General features: G+C 31.7%; 1 pseudogene; it reads left to right on the top strand.

Annotated features, from left to right (window-relative positions):
* The first annotated feature begins 4455 nt into the window (after positions 1-4455).
* On the top strand, positions 4456-5283 carry LOC143074281 (mytilin-1-like; annotated as a pseudogene).
* The last annotated feature ends 8363 nt before the right edge of the window (positions 5284-13646 follow it).

The raw sequence follows: 13646 nt of genomic DNA on the forward strand, positions 1-13646 counted from the left end.
AGCCAGTACTCCGGTACTGGCATGAAAATACGGATTTTTTTGTGTTATTAAATTTGCTGTTACAAAATGTTAAAAATTAAGGAATGTATCTCTCTCGTCCAAAACTCTGATTCCTGTCACTGATTTGGCTATACTTTTTGGAACTTTTTGATTATAGCTCTTTCTCTTTTATATAAGCTTTGGTTTTTACATATTTTGGCCACGAGCATCACTGAATAGACAAGTTTTGTCGAAATGCGCATCTGGCGCAGAAACATTGGTACCGTTAATGTTATTAGGATGATGCCAGCGACTTTTGTTCCAATTAGACAAGTAGTTTAAGATATGAAGATTTTTGACAGACGACGGACACAAAGAGATAGCAAAAGTTCACCCTTGTTTTTAGCCAGATGATCATAGAATTGTAATGGGTATAAAATATTTAAAAAAAAAACAACCAAAAAACCCTGAACATGACTTGATAGTGATGACTACTAGGCATACATCACCTGTAGTTAAACTGTGTCAGAAGACGCAATCCCTATTTCAAAACAAAAACCAACCAGATTGACGAATACACATGTTTATCCACCGTTTCGTCATTCATGACATTATTGTTTGAAATACTACTTATTATAGAAACAAAATATCATGTCAAACTGTTTTAGGACTGCAGCATTGATCAACTCATTTGATTCGACATCTTATTCTGTAAAAAACATTATTTTTTTCCTCCACAAACTTTTTCTGTTTGAATTTTGAATTTTGAATTTATATTTTGTTTTTAGTGTCTTTTAAGACTGGCCCACACATATTGATTTTCTCAATTCTTATTTAGCAGGTACTGTTTCTGGTTGTTCTTTGAATGATTTGACATGTCCTTGACCTACTCGTTTAAACATTTACATACTGGCTCGGATGATTTTCAAAATTGTCGTTAACGAGTAAATTGTTCGTGAATTTGTGATGAATTCATTGTGTAAAATTGATTCTACACTTAACGTTTTTGAGCTATTCACACAGCTATCGATTAGGCGGGGTATCGCACATTCTCCTATTGCTGATGCAATATTTGATGTTGTTCGTCAAAACAAGGAAGCACAACTCTAAAATGCTTCAAAGTGAATATGCTTTCTTGTTTGAATTGTTTTACATTTGTCATTTCGGGGCATTTTATAGCTGACTATGCGGTATGGGCTTTGCTCATTATTGGAGGACGTATGGTTACCTAGGCTATAGTTCTTCATTTCTGTGTCATTTTGTTTCTCGAGGAGATTTGTCTCATTGACAATCATACCACATCTTCTTTTTTATATGTACCATTACTGATTAAATGTAGCATACTGTAAAATGACTTTTGCAATTAAAAAGGTTGTTATAACATGGCGGATGCCACATTTTGAGCAGGAACTGCTCACTCTTTCTTAAACACTTCAGTCCTATCCAAGTTTTTAGTGGGTTTCTGATTACTCATCTTTAGTTTCTTTGTTTATTCTCGTTGGTTGTGGTTTGTCTTTTTCTATTCTAGCCACATGTTTGTCCTTTAATTCTAATTTTCGATTTTTTATTAAATACCCTAACGTCAGTGTTGATTACGTAATGATAAAAATTTAGTCTTCTTTTATGAATTCACTTAATGTACGCCAAGAATCAAGCAAATTCACGTGCAATAAAACCAGCATAAAGTAAACCACATTGCGACAAGACATTCTGTTTGGAATAGACAGCTGTTCGATTTAGATTGGTTTATTTCACAAACAAATAATGAAATGTATAGATAAATTATAAATTCAATATAAGAAGTATTATATTTTGAATAAACAGTTTCAAGATTGTAAGTTTTCTATAATACGTAATATTTTTGGAAATCTTACATAAGTTTTCCTTTAAATCTATTTAATTCTGTTTTGACATAAAACTGAGTCATTATAAATTATATTATTAAAAAATGTAAGGAAGATAAACGACGATCACTGAGGACTAAAAGTAGATGACATTGACCCACACGAAAATTATAACAACAATGCAAATTTTCAAAGAAAAACATCTATCATTTGTCTAGAAAAATATGACATTTTAAACAAAACAGGCTATAGAATAGACCCCTCAAAGCTAAAGACACAACCAGAAAACCTCCAGCCTTCTGTAGCAATCAATTTCAGCCTTTTGGAACAAGTAAGTCACAGGTACGATCTTTCTAGTATAAACGTAATACATGTAGATTTTTCAAACATTTAAAGTAATTTAATGTTGGGTATTTAAAATATAGATATTACTTATTAGATGAAAACATATCAAACTGAGGAGCTATAATTTTTTTTAGATTTTATCAAAACATATTTTATTTTCAATACAACATGTACAATGAAACATTTTTGGATTTAATCAATCATGATAGCTGCAAACATAATTTAAAAACAATTTGTTTTAAACAACGGGTTGATATCGTTTTTTTAAACTCTATAGATTTTCGTCAAGGGTGTCCATTATTTTGTTTATTATTTATTTTTTAGTAGAAATGTTATCATTAAGACTAAGAAGCAATAAATACATCAAGGGATAAAGATTAAGGTAGACAAAAAAACTCGTAGTATAAAGATTTCTCAATTACCGTATGATTACACTCTTTTTTTCAAAATATTATCATTCTTTTCAACGAAATTGAATTAGTTGGTTCTCCGTCCGGCTTGATGTTAACAAAATATAAACAAAAATGGAGGAAAGTGAATTGTGAAACAATGACTCTGACAAATTAGAAGGAATAAATTGGGAAAAAAAGCATTAAATGTTAAGGTAATTATTTAGGACATTTAAATTAAAATAAAAATGAAATAGGCAATAATTGGGTCATAAATTTTACCAAAATACATCTTTTTTGCTAGTACTTCAAAGAAAGATACAGCAAAGAATTTGAATCGGGTTGATTAAATTTATTTTGGAGGAAAGACAGATGGAGTGAAAAAAAAACACTACAATAAAGATATACTAAAAGGGGAAATTAAAAGGGTAGATTTTAGCTGTTTTGTTTTATTCTCTTGAAGCATCACGCATAAAAATAATTACACAAACGGAAAAATCAAAAAGTGTAACGTTATACATGCAGAAAATTTCAACATTATTGGCTAGTTTTATGTATAAATAACGATACCATTTAGAAATGAACAAATAACAAAACCACTCAGGACTGTTATCCAGAAGTTGATTTGGATGAAGACTGAAAGAGAACTAGTAGAAAATACTAACATATCTTTAGATATAAGGAAGCAAATTGGGTTAGTCAATGGTGAAACATGGTCTAAAAGCTTTAATCTGTAATAATTGAAAATTACTTGGTCTTAGCATAGTGGTAATACAGACGGTCAGTTGTTGAGTACTTTCATCTAAGAACAATAAGTAATAAGACAAACAAACTTAATTTTTGAAATTTTTATATTAATAAATAAGATTTCAAAAATTGGCGTCAAATTTTAGTTCAAAATAGGTATGTTAACATTATCAGAAAATATGTAAAATGGAAATCTCTATTTGTTATTGTACATGACATAAACAATAAATGTTTGTATCAGTACATCATCAACAAATAAACAAATATATTGGTGTCAATGTATAACCATTCAAACCCAAATGTATTAAACAGTATCTTATTCTGAACTGGCTTATCAAAATTCAATATGAATAGTGCATACTAATAGAAATATAAGTGAGTATCAAACTGAATTGCTTATATAATACGACACACGACAGTGAAGAAAGGCATGATATATCATGTTAAAAAATGTCGTCGCTATAATCATTAAATGTTTTCCAATGATTGGTATGCACTTGGATGTAGGCTTTTGTTCAATAGGGCTATAAATAGACTAATTGTTTTAATTGCTTTTTACGATGTTTAGTACCGTTTGGTTTGCAGTTGTTATCAAATACTAGTAGTCCTTTTCTATGTATGTTGGCGTTTGTTTTTGTTGCAGTTCAGTGTTTACGTTGTTCCGTTGTTTTCCTGTTATAGTTGATGTGTTTCCTTCGGTTTTGGTTTCTGACCCGGATTTGTTTTCGTTTAATCAATGTATGACTATTGAACAGCCGTATACTACTGTTGCCTTTATTTGCTTCTAATGAAAAACTTGTAGAAATCAATTTAATTTTGATATAATTGAAAACAGATAGAAACAAGAGTTTACAACAGAAATAAACCATATAAGATATTTTGTAAAGGTTATTTCCATATCAAGATTGACAATCCTACCTGATATTCACCAAAGTGTTATTCCAATGCTTATTGTAAATTACAATTCGTTTTAGATACCTATAAATGTCTGACTACCGTTTGAAATATTTCGTACAAATAAGATTGCGTTGTATTGTACATTTTTGTGATTCACCAGCAAACTGAATAAAAACGCAAAAATGAATATACACAGATTCATTACTTTATTATAATCTTTATTTGAATTTTTAATTTGCAGAAACTATTGAGGGATGATTACCATATATTGTTGGTTAGTCGTTGTATTGGGGACCTCTGGAACAGCATTGTTAAACGACAATGATTCGAACAAGCTAAAACTATGATTGCTATTGCAGACAAATTAATTGACTCTCACGATCATACTACTGAATGTGTAGGAGAAATGATGTGTTTACTTGCTGCATTACCAGAATCCAAATGGAATCAGAGGTTGAACAACCCTTTAGGTCTACTAACCAAAATTGCAACTGACAACGGACAAGACCATGACAGTTTGTTATATGCAGAAGCCAGGAAATTATTAGCTGACTATCCGAATATTGGACATGTTTTATATGGAGCTAAAAATGGACACTCCGTAAAAGATAGTGATGTCTGTGAATCAATGTACTCCAAATCCCCATATGAGCCAAAAGACTTGTTGGACACTGTCAACGATTTGGGGGATATAACCACACTATTGTCCAAGAATTTGTTTGGGAAAGTCATCGCAGATGCAATAGAACTTAACAACACACAGGTTGGAACAAATAATAGACAAAAGAGATCATGTGACCACAAAGCACTAAAAGACAGTTGCACTACACTTGGAGTTACTTGTGGTGTAGTGACTGTAGCATGTACTCTTTGTGGCATTTTTACATTTGGGTTATGTTTAGGTGCCTTTGTTGAACCTGCCACTGGTCTGTGTACATCAGCCTTTGTTGGTTGTACTGTTGCTGATGCTGCGTGTACTCGATAGAGAAACATTAGTGAGTCACCGAGATGAATGACAAGTATTATCTACTTATTTGTGATGAAAGATGTTCCTTGTCTGTTCAATTAGAACTCTACATTAAAGATCAAAATGCATGTTCAATTTTTAGTATTATTCGGTGAAAAAAAACCAATTTAAAAGTTAATTAGCATTGTGATGATTACAATTTCTACTTAAGCGTTTTATAATCCATGGTAATTAGTTGATGCCAGAACTAATTAAATGTAAGCTACATTGTCTCATCGGGGCCTTTTATAGCTGACTATGCGGTATGGGCTTTGCTCATTGTTAAAGGCCGTAGGGTGACCTATAGTTGTTAATGTCTGTGTCATTTTGATCTTTTGTGGATAGTTGTCTCATTGGCAATCATACCACATCTTCTTTTTTATATTGAAGCATTTGTATCGTTGTCGTGTTTTTGTTTGAAACGACTGTCTGAATAAAATACTCCTTTGTTCATTACAAGAAAAGTTACATGAATGCCTTAAAAGTTTTGAAGTGAATTTTAAAAAATAAGACATAGCAAATGAAAACAAAAAAAGTTACCAAGGGCAAACTCGACAAGTAAAAAAACAACATTTTTGCGAAAATATAAGAGAGAGGCAAATACCAACAAGAAACAAACACTGGAAGTCTAAAAATGTTAAAAAGTGATCTGAACATGGGTGAACATACCCTCTAATCTGGATTTCCTTTTCAAGATTTTAATTTTGGTAAGAAAACTGTCAAAAAGGGCTGTTCCTTTTTCAAATAATTGGTTTACAGTAAGAGGCTAGAGGCGACAGTTTAATTCAAAGTTGTACTCCAACTTTCCAAATTTTACATAAATTTACATTTACAATATTCTACGTCACAGCACAATGAGATATGTAATTTTCATAAAACATATTGTCAGCAGCATGTGACATCAAGCCTTAATACATTGATATGGAATTTTTTAAGCCGTAACTTGAGGCGTTGTTTCGTTCATCCTTAATGTTCACATTCGCAGAGGCGTATTTAACCTTGCGCCTATCAGGAAATAAATCACGTTATCAAGAGGTATACACACGGAAACATTAACAGGTAATGCATAACGTTTTAAAAGCATATACATATGGATACATTTATGGGTAATGCATAACGTTATCAAGACATAAACACACGGACACATTAACGGGTTATGTATAACATTTGAAAGGCATATACATACGAACACATTAACAGGTAATGCATAACATTATCAAGGCGTAAAACCACGGACATGTTAACGGGTAATGTTTTACATTATAAACGTGATTACGTACGGATACTTTCACTGGTAATGCATAACTTTATCAAGGTATAAACAAACGGACACATGAGCGGGTAATGCATAACGTTATCAAAGTGTAAACATACGGACACATAAGCGGGTAATGCATAACGTTATTAAGAGCCAATCCGCCAGAAAACCATTCAATATTCAGAAAATTGTCCAATTCGACAATCACAACTTGACAAACTTGTATATATCATTTTAATCCTTGACATAAAATAAAAGAATTTGGCCAATTTTTCCAAGAAACGTAACTATTTTTAGTAACAGCCTTACGTCAATTTGTATTTTTGTCCATCTGATGAGTTAAGCCTTTTTCAACTGATTTGTATAGTTCGTTCTTATGTTGTACTGTTATACCACTGTCCCACGTTAGGGGAGGGTTGGGATGCCGCTAACATGTTTAACCCCACAACATTATTTATGTATGTGCCTGTCCCAAGTCAGGAGCCTGTAATTCAGTGGTTGTCGTTTGTTTATGTGTTACATATTTGTTTTTCGTTCAGTTTTTAACAGAAATAAGGCCGTTAGTTTTCTCGATTGAATTGTTTTACAGTGTCTTATCGGGGCCTTTTATAGCTGACTATGTAGTATGGGCTTTGCTCATTGTTGAAAGCCGTACGGTGACCTATAGTTGTTAATGTCTGTGTCATTTTGGTCTTTTTGTGGATAGTTGTCTCATTGGCAATCATATCACATCTTCTTTTTTATATCATTTGCATAATTCTGTAAATTCAAAATGAAACAAAGGAAAAATTTCTTTTTTATGTCTTTGAAAAACAACCCAGTACCATATTAAAAGGGGTAGTTGAGTTTTTAGAGTAATGTCAGTTGGAACCCATCCATTTAACTATGTTATAGTCAATACAAATTTGGCACATTGCCAGGAGCATAGATATTAAAGCGGGATTTTTATACATGAATTTACATGGTTTTATTTGCTTCTAACTTGCAAGATCCATTCCGGATATGTTTGCAACTTATGTCGGTTTTAATTATAGGGTATTTTTTTATAATAAAAAAGTATTAACCTTGGCAAATGACTATTACATGTCAATTTATGCCTTGGGAGAATGGTGGTTTTTGTACCGAATTAAACTATTTACCGCATTTGTTATCACATAAGCAACACGACGGGTGCCACATGTGGAGCAGGATCTGCTTACCCTTCCGGAGCACCTGAGATCACCCCTAGTTTTTTGGTGGTGTTCGTGTTGTTTATTCTTTAATTTTGAATGTTGTGTCATGTGTGCTGTTGTTTGTTTGTCTTTTTCATTTTTAGCCATGGCGTTGTCAGTTTGTTTTAGATTTATGAGTTTGACTGTCCCTTGGGTATCTTTCGTTCCTCTTTTATGAATGTATTTTTGTGGTTTTCGGAAGTAGACTTCCTGCTAACCTTTCTGTCATCAACAACTGAACTGTCACAGCAGTCATATCAGATTGAGAGACTGATAATACTTATGAAAGAGACAATTTCAACCAACAAAACAAGAAACAGAAACTTTCCATCCTCAAAACATAAGTTAAATCTTCCATGGGATGATGTCTCAAAAAATAGCAGTTCATCATCTATGGAGATTTCAATGTTATGGGTTTTATTTTACAAGAACGTTAATGTACACTTGTTTTATAGTAAAACCTTGCCGTTCGAGTATAAGAAACCACATTTTACTATATTGAAATTTGAAAATTCATGTTACTTATTTTAATTGTTTTTTCCCAGGAGATCCTCATAGGTACAGTAATCTTAACACCTATCCAATTTCATTAAAATTCTTTATAAATTTCGCACTAGTACATATAAAATAGGTAATTTGTTTTTCGTATAGCTGTGGGATTTTTTTGTAGATGCATTTATGATTTTCATGTTTGTATTGACCACATTGCAGCAACATATATATATAGGTACCTGGCAAATGTTACCTTGTTCGCATACTAGGCTCAAAGGCTTATGAAACAATTTATATCTCTTAGTGTCTGTTGAAATCATCTCTTTAATGTAACTGTTTACCATGGTTTACAGTTTTCTCTTTTAAACCATTATTTAAACTATCAACATGACAAGATCAAGTACCCAAAATTGGACATAACATCTATAGGCTATTTTCCCTGAAATGTGTACATTTACAAATTTTCACATTTTTCTGCTTTTACCGACAGCTTTATCAATATATTTTAAGAATAAATTGCAAAAATTTTTGTTTTTTTAAATATGTGTTTTTTTGTCGTTTTTAAGTGCACAATTTGTCAAAACAAGCTATTTCCATTTGTTGCTATACTTATTTATAAGTCAAGATTATATCATATGTCAGATGTTACAAATGAGATGGCCTAATTGACAAAATTTGAATATGCAAGCTACCCAATTTTGGTGTGGCACATACTAGACACCAACATTATTTTCTAGCTCAATATTTTTTTTAATTGGATATATATAGTTATACTTTGCAAGTAGATATGTTATTTTACAATAATAATCTGATCTTACAGTATTTTGACTCTGAAAGATTTTGGACATGAGGCTAAATGAGATATATTGAAACGGTTAGATTATACATACACTTAATAGACAGCATTGTATATTCTATGTATTCTTACACTTAAAGTGATGTATTACTAGGAGCAACTATCAAAAAATTATTAATGTTGCCATATTTTTTTTATTTAAACCAGCGAAATATGCCAAAAAAAAAGCTTATTTTTGTGGTTTTCAAGCAATTTTATCTGTTAAAAGATGGCGCCTAAAAAAATTCAGATCGTTTCAATATTTTCCCAAAACAAATTGTGTGGTATTTACATCACTAATTATATAAGGTGCACCAATGTGCCAAATATGAACGCATTTGGCCAAAGTGGCATTCAGACGGTTTTTCATGGTTTTCCTGCAGATTGGCTCTTAAGGTAAATCATAAGTAAATGTTTTTGAGACAGAATTTTGATTAGAATTTGCCAAAATGAAGATTTTACTATGCTTTTTTCAAAAATATAATAAAAAGTATGGGTCACCGTGCTATTTTTCAAGCTATGAATCGTTTAAAATTGCCTAAATTTGGTAAGTTTGTTCATGAAAAAACCATATAAGAGGGCATAGAAAAATTCTATGAGATAGAATTTTGAAATCAATTGTGAGAAGAAAGTTTTCATAATATGTTTTAAGAAAATAAAAAGAAGATATTGTGTCACCGAACGTGTTTTCTTGCCACAAGTAAGAATAAAAAATTTCCCTATTAGCCCAGTATAAATTTTGTACTAGAAGAGTTATATCCCCTTAAATGGCTGATTTGAAAAAATTTTAAATGCCAAAAAGGTTGATATTTGTTAAAATATTTTTAATAATACAATAAATTTACAAGTTTTATTTATATAAATAAACAATCTAACCACAAATTGCAAATCTGTTTCCAAATTTGCTGATTTCGGCAAATAACTAGACCGATTTTGTACTGTTGTTGTACAATCCAAGATGGCGGTATACCATGAATCTACCTTAAAGCGTATACATACGGAAATATTAGCGGGTAATGCATCACGTTATCAAGACGTATACACACGGACGCATTAACGGGTTTTGCATAACATTAGAAAGGCATATACATACGAAAACTTTAACAGGTAATGTATAACGTTATCAGGGCGTAAAAACACAGACATATGAACGGTTATATATACGGACACTTAAACTGGTAATGCATAACTTTATCAAGGTGTAAACATACGGAAAAATTAGCGGATAACGTTATCAAGGCTTATACATACAAGTAATAGCTTTTCTAAAAAGTTTGCCGTATTTTAGCTTATATTATTGGTGGACCAGGGTTATATTAATGAGAGGAGACTTAATAAAATGGGGAATGATATTTATAATAAAATGCATACTGTGTCTATAATTAACCTGATAAAAAGAGCATTTAACCTACATGTACTTTTAAGGATAACTACTTGACATAATGGACTACTACAGAAGGCCTTTCAAATTTGAGAATGTTACATCTTATACTTACATGTATAGAAGTGATTGATATCTATACTCTTCTAGTACAAAATTTATACTGGGCTAATAGGGAAATTTTTTATTCTTACTTGTGGCAAGAAAACACGTTCGGTGACACAATATCTTCTTTTTATTTTCTTAAAACATATTATGAAAACTTTCTTCTCACAATTGATTTCAAAATTCTATCTCATAGAATTTTTCTATGCCCTCTTATATGGTTTTTTCATGAACAAACTTACCAAATTTAGGCAATTTTCAACGATTCATAGCTTAAAAAAAATATGGCAACATTAATAATTTTTTGATAGTTGCTCCTAGTAATACATCACTTTAAGTGTAAGAATACATAGAATATACAATGCTGTCTATTAAGTGTATGTATAATCTAACCGTTTCAATATGTCTCATTTAGCCTCATGTCCAAAATCTTTCAGAGTCAAAATACTCTAAGATCAGATTATTATTGTAAAATAACATATCTACTTGCAAAGTATAACTATATATACCCAATTAAAAAAAATATTATGCTAGAAAATAATGTTGGTGTCTAGTATGTGCCACAACAAAATTGGGTAGCTTGCATATTCAAATTTTGTCAATTAGGCCGTCTCATTTGTAACATCTGAAATATGATATAATCTTGACTTATAAATAAGTATAGCAACAAATGGAAATAGCTTGTTTTGACAAACACATATTTCAAAAAACAAAAATTTTTGCAATTTATTCTTAAAATATATTTATAAAGCTGTCGGTAAAAGCAGAAAAAATGTGAAAATTTGTAAATTTACACATTTCAGGGAAAATAGCCTATAGATGTTATGTCCAATTTTGGGTACTTGATCTTGTCATGTTGATAGTTTAAATAATGGTTTAAAAGAAAAAAACTGTAAACCATGGTAAACAGTTACATTAAAGAGATGATTTCAACAGACACTAAGAGATATAAATTGTTTCATAAGCCTTTGAGCCTAGTATGCGAACAAGGTAACATTTGCCAGGTACCTATATATATATGTTGCTGCAATGTGGTCAATACAAACATGAAAATCATAAATGCATCTACAAAAAAATCCCACAGCTATACGAAAAACAAATTACCTATTTTATATGTACTAGTGCGAAATTTATAAAGAATTTTAATGAAATTGGGAAGGTGTTAAGATTACTGTACCTATGAGGCTCTCCTGGGAAAAACAATTAAAATAAGTAACATGAATTTTCAAATTTCAATATAGTAAAATGTGATTTCTTATACTCGAACTGCAAGGTTTTACTATAAAACAAGTGTACATTAACGTTCTTGTAAAATAAAACCCATAACATTAAAATCTCCATAGATGATGAACTGCTATTTTTTGAGACATCATCCCATGGAAGATTTAACTTATGTTTTGAGGATGGAAAGTTTCTGTTTCTTGTTTTGTTGGTTGAAATTGTCTCTTTCATAAGTATTATCAGTCTCTCAATCTGATATGACTGCTGTGACAGTTCAGTTGTTGATGACAGAAAGGTTAGCAGGAAGTCTACTTCCGAAAACCACAAAAATACATTCATAAAAGAGGAACGAAAGATACCCAAGGGACAGTCAAACTCATAAATCTAAAACAAACTGACAACGCCATGGCTAAAAATGAAAAAGACAAACAAACAACAGCACACATGACACAACATACAAAATTAAAGAATAAACAACACGAACACCACCAAAAAACTAGGGGTGATCTCAGGTGCTCCGGAAGGGTAAGCAGATCCTGCTCCACATGTGGCACCCGTCGTGTTGCTTATGTGATAACAAATGCGGTAAATAGTTTAATTCGGTAGGTCACATTCATGAACGGGAAGGGGATTGTAGTTACGACGTAAGGAACATTTCCGATATCATTTGTGAAACGGTTATTCCATAACGGTCAACCAACTCGTGATGGCGTCTGTAAAATTTACAAAGGGATGATTTCAACTTCACCATTTGGAACTCTTGGTTTAATAGCTTCCTTGTGAGCAGCAAACCTCTTATCAAGAAAATCATGATAGGAAATGCAAGCACGGGAATATCGTATCAATTGGGAGATGTATACCCCGTATGCAGGTGCTGCTGGAATATTGCTACTTAGAAATGGAGAGTTCACAATTGGAAAGCTGAAATCATCTCTTTTGTCGTAAAGTTTTGTTTTCAACCGACCCTCATTGTCAATTTCTAGATGTAAGTCAAGATATGAGGCCAACTTAACTGTATCTGTAGTATCCTTTATCTCTAGCTCGATAGGATAGATGCGTTCCACATAGTCACCAAAATTTGAATTATTTAGTGAAAGAACATCATCTATATAGCGGAAAGTAGAGTTAAAGGATATTGCTAACTTCTTATCTTTCTTCCTTAGAAGTTCCTGCATGAAGTTAGCCTTATAATAATAAAGAAACAAGTCGGCAAGGAGAGGTGCACAGTTTGTTCCCATTGGAATGCTGACAGTCTGTTGAAAAACACGTCCTCCGAACGAAACAAATATGTTGTCATTCATGAAATCAAGCATCTTGATAATATCAGTTTCAGAGAATTTTTTGTTTGAATCAGATCGATCCTTTACAAAGTGGGACGTTTCCCTCCCTACGACAAGACACTTGTATCTACGTTGGCCATTCTTTTTAATGAAGCATAAATCAGACTGTTAATTTTCATATTTTTTCATTTTCTTATTTTGGGACCTTTTATTGGTGAATATCCATATATATGCAATATGGGTCTTGCTCATTGTTGAAGGCCATAATGCGTATGAAGAAATATAGCTTACTTGAATGTCATTTGTTCTCATTGGCAATCATACCACATTTTTTTTCTTTCATATATACCACCGACAGGAAATAAAATTGACAATGTTTTCTGTAAGTCCCAATTGCAACATATGATACATCTAATACATCTTAATAAATTGTTAGATTTAGCATATTAATTAAAAAAACCAAAATAATGTGTTTATTTTAATTTGTTCTAGTCCTAAATATGCATGAACTTTTTGCCATTGGACATTAGCAACCAACAACCAATCAATTGATCGAACAGGTGAAATATCTTCAAAAGTACAAATACAAATCTCCCCCTTTTATATTTATAATATTCCTGTTCAATAAAACTGATGTATAGCGTACATAATTATGT

This window comes from Mytilus galloprovincialis, chromosome 5, assembly GCF_965363235.1.
Source record: "Mytilus galloprovincialis chromosome 5, xbMytGall1.hap1.1, whole genome shotgun sequence".
Classification (NCBI taxonomy): Eukaryota; Metazoa; Mollusca; class Bivalvia; order Mytilida; family Mytilidae; genus Mytilus; species Mytilus galloprovincialis.